We start from the raw sequence: 4,664 nt of genomic DNA on the forward strand, positions 1-4,664 counted from the left end.
AATTTTATGTAAAATGAAACTTTTAGTGGGAAAAGATACGTATATTTGGGACAAGAAATCTGGAAAATTAATTAATTTATTTACTAAACTTGATTATATTAAATGAAATAAAACAATAAAAATAATTGTATAAATAAATGACAATTATAACTATCAAATGAGCGGGAAACATTTCCTAGGGTTTACCAGGAATAACCTTACTTTTATTAGTAAGATGCTTAATATTCTTGTGGTTATTGAGTTAACATCATTGTGGTTGAATATTTTATTGAGCTGGGTCTTTAGATTGATGGTTAATGATAAATATTTTAATTTAAATGATTCTTTACGAAATAAATCGCTTTAAATAATTATAAATAAAAATCAATTAAAATAAAAACTCACCGTAAGCTAATTCAAACATTGTGAGAACATATCGGCAAAGCGGTAATAAACATCAGTGAGAACAAGCGTTCTTGCTCCTAGATGGAGATATTTGTGGATTTTTCGAAATTTCAAAACATGGGTAAATAGTGCCCTGAAGTTGCATCGGGGTGGGTAGTTGATAATTTAGTTATTAAACTAATTTACGTTTAACGGATTGGTCTACGGTTGGTGCATGAGCCCTCTAAGTTTCCTTAGATTGGTTGATATTGATATTGATGTTGATATTGAGGATGAAATTGTTCAATATTTTCTAGCCCTGTGTACTCATAGAACATTTATGCATAAGGGCCTCTCAACCTACAAAAAATCTTGAAGTTATTGATCAATTACCAAACTTGAAGGAATAGGAAATATCCGACAGCTGCAAAATCTAAAGTCTTGTTATATCAGCTAGGAATCTTGTCTCGTGTACGTATCAAGGAAATAAATATTTGCTCCAATTTTAGATCTCAGGCCTCGTCTTGTTTATTTGCACCGCTTTTCCCGATAACAGGTATATCTTTCTCTCTGCTTCTCAATATATTATTATTTTAGCTTTATTTCAAAGCCGTAATTCCACTCAATTGGTTTTCTCTTGCTTTTGATTGTGGGTGTTCTTCTACAGGTGAAGATTTATACACTTTGGAGGGCTAATTAATTGTGGATAGCACCACCGGGTCCGATTTTTATCCCGTTCAGTGAGAATAAATGGTACTACTCAAACCTTTACTCAATTATAATTTGTTTGTGAACCTTGTGATTTTTTGTTGAAAGCCCATGTTTTATTAGGAATTAATTCTTTTGTATCATTAATTTTATTGTTTATTGTATTGTTTCTTGTACTGATAAGTATATGTAAACTATGATAATAATTATTATTTTTTGCTTGTTATATCAACTCTGTTATAGGATTTAAAACAAAGAAAAAAAATATAAATTGTGCTCCTATCATTTAGTGTTTGGCAGAATTCTATTTTGTTGGTTTATTTTGATATTTGTGTGGTTTCTTTGTGAACGAGGGTTCATCATGTATATTCATTGAATGTGTGACTACAATAACATAAGCTATGATTGATCTTTTACAAGTTCTTTTATGGATATTTGTTCTTTCGTATAACTCGTAAGTAGTTCTATATTTGATAAATAGATTTTGCTTAGTTAAGTGGTACATCAAATATGCTGGACAAAGATTGGGTGCTTCTTAGCAGGTAAAACAAATCTACTACGATGATACTTATCATCTATTTTTTTGTAAAGAAAAATTATAGAGGTTTGGAACATTAGTCTCTTTCTTTCCCTGTGTGTTTTGGTCTTAGAGTTGATCCTGATTATGAGAAAGGAGCATGGAATTTTGAGAATACCGTTGTAACGAACTTTGGGAATCCCGAGATGATCTTATGCTCGTGCATAGATTGTCGTAATGTTAATCATCAATATGTTGGTACTATTGTTGAGTATCTCGTTACAAGAGGAATGTATGTTAAATAAAAACAAAGAAAAGATTGGTATGAACACGGGGATGTAATAACTGCTGAAAATAAAATTAAAGAAATAATTAATGATGAGGCATATAATTTGTATAGAGCTGCCCATTTTTTAGATGAAGATTATATGACGCCTAATCAATTTGTTAACGAAGATGGGCCTGAGCCTATAGGAGACAATGGAGCTGATGATTTTATAGCAAAACTAGAAGCTGCAGCAACACCTTTATACCCTAACTGCTCCAGTTATAACAAGTTATCAGGTATCTTAGCTTTACTTCGGCTTAAAACTCGAAGTAGGTGGTCTGATAAGAGTTTCGATGAACTACTTAATATTCTAGGAGGTATGCTTCCTAAGAATAATGTTCTTGAGAAGTCATTGTACTCGTTGAAGACATTTCTCAAAACATTTGAGATTGGTTATGAAAAAATTCATGCTTGTGTGAATGATTGTTGTTTATTTAGAAACGAGTACAAGGACTTGGATAACTGTCCTAAATGTGGTTTTCGAGATGGAAGATTAACAAAAGGACTGAAGAGACGAGAAAATGAATTCCAATTAAAATTTTGAGATATTTTCCTATTATTTCCAGATTCAAAAGGATGTTCAGGTCTGAACAAATGGCTAAAGCCCTAAGGTGGCATTTTAGTAATAAAAGTAGTGATGGAAAAATGCATCACCCTGTTGATTCTGTAACATGGGACTTGGTAAATGATAAGTGGAAACCGTTTGCAGCTGATCCAAGAAATCTTAGGCTTGGTTTGTCTACTGATGGTTTCAATCCCTTTTCGATGTTAAGCTCCAGATATAGTTGTTGGCCAGTAATGTTGGTTACATACAACTTGCCCCCGACACTATGCATAGATAAAGAGAATATAATGCTGACACTACTTATTCCAGGCCCAAAGCAGCCTCGTAATGACATAGATGTGTACATGCAGCCACTCATAGAAGATTTACAACTATTGTGGCACAATGGAATTCAAGCTTATGATGCATTTAGCAACAGTATTTTCAACCTTAGAGCAATTTTGTTGTGGAACATAAGTGATTTTCCAGCATACGGTAATCTTTCTGGATGTTGTACAAAGGGTAAAAAAGCATGCCCTCTTTGTGGAAGAAGTACATATCACAAATGGTTATCAAATAGTAGAAAATTTGCATACATGGGTCATCAAGAATTTCTACGACCTGCACATTCATATCGTGAAAAAAAGCTTGGTTTGATAATAATGTGGAGCATGGCAAAAAACCAAGAATCACGACAGGTCGAAATATCTGTGTTGTTCTTAGAAAATTTTCTAATGATTTTGGAAAAGGAAAAAATTTCAAGAGAAAAAAAACTGAGATTACTAAGGATGATGGTGATGGTGATGACAATGATGATGCGGATAATGAAGATACTGACCAGGTTGAGCTTTCAAGGTGGAAGAAAAAGATGAATCTTTTTTGATTTACCATATTGGGAGGGCAGTTATTTTGCTTAATACTTCATTGCTCTTTATATAACTTCATATAAAATCATAAGTACTAAGTTTTGCCTTTATGATTTTCAAGGAACTTCCGCTGCGCCATAATTTGGACGTAATGCATGTTGAGAAAAATATTTGTGAAAGCATAGTAAGTACGTTGTTGCACTGTGGCAAGTCAAAAGATGGGGTTAATGCTCGAAAGGATTTACAAGACATGCACATTCGGAAAGACTTACACCCACAATATCGTGGTAGTAAAACGTACCTACCACCAGCTCCATGGACATTGTCAAGGTCCGAAAAGAAATTTTTTTGCAAGAGACTATTTGACTTCAAAGGACTCGATGGTTATTGTTCAAAAATTGGAAATTGTGTCTCAGGAGAAGAATGCAAGATTATTGGCCTTACGTCCCCTGATTATCACGTTCTAATGCAACAACTGCTCCCCGTTGCTCTACGAGGATTACTTCCAAGAGGGACTAGAATAGTAATACATCGATTGTATATTTTCTTTAGGAAGTTATGTCAACGTGTAGTTGATAGAGAGAAAATTGCAGTCCTAGAGGAAGAGGTCATTGAAACTTTATGCATGCTTGAAAGATATTTTCCACCCTCATTTTTTGATATCATGGTCTACTTAACAGTTCATCTAGGACAAGAAGCTCGATTATGCGGGCCATTACAATTTCGATGGACGTATCCACTTTAGAGGTAATAATTATTCTCTTTGATTCTAGTACAAGCATTATATACATTGTCTTACAAATAATTTCTTGTTTAGATATATGAAAATACTTAAATACTACGTAAGGAATCATGCACGACCAGAGGGATGTATAGCTGAATCATATCTTGCAGAGGAGTGTATGAGATTTTGTAGTGATTTTCTACAAACATCAATAAGAGTGGAAGGAAAAGAGATTCACAATAATGATCATCCTAGTGAATTAATACTCGAAGGTCGTCCAATTTCTGGAGCAACATCAGTCACACTAAGTGATAGGGAGAAAAGAATTGCATATCTTGTTGTACTAATGAATACATCAGTGGTGGATCCATATCTAGAGTAAGTAAATTTTAATTTTAATCTTGTACAATATAAAGTTTTCGAGTAATTGATATATGTTTCAATAGCATGCATTTGACGGAGTTACAAGAATCAAACATTCGTCTAAGAAAAGATTCAACATTGCTTTGGAATAGGAATACTGACAAATTTGCCGAATGGATAAAAGAGAAGGTAAAATGAAAATTGTCAATTTGTAAATTTATTTAACTTAATTATTTGGTACTTATTTCAAT

The 4,664-nt window shown here is 33.2% G+C and overlaps 1 pseudogene; it reads left to right on the plus strand.

Annotated features, from left to right (window-relative positions):
* Positions 1 to 1,926: 1,926 nt before the first annotated feature.
* LOC148766466 (uncharacterized) lies at positions 1,927 to 4,664 on the plus strand (annotated as a pseudogene).

The sequence above is a fragment of the Erythranthe guttata genome, chromosome 12, assembly GCF_056151865.1.
Source record: "Erythranthe guttata isolate IM_541 chromosome 12, IM_541, whole genome shotgun sequence".
NCBI classification, from domain to species: domain Eukaryota; kingdom Viridiplantae; phylum Streptophyta; class Magnoliopsida; order Lamiales; family Phrymaceae; genus Erythranthe; species Erythranthe guttata.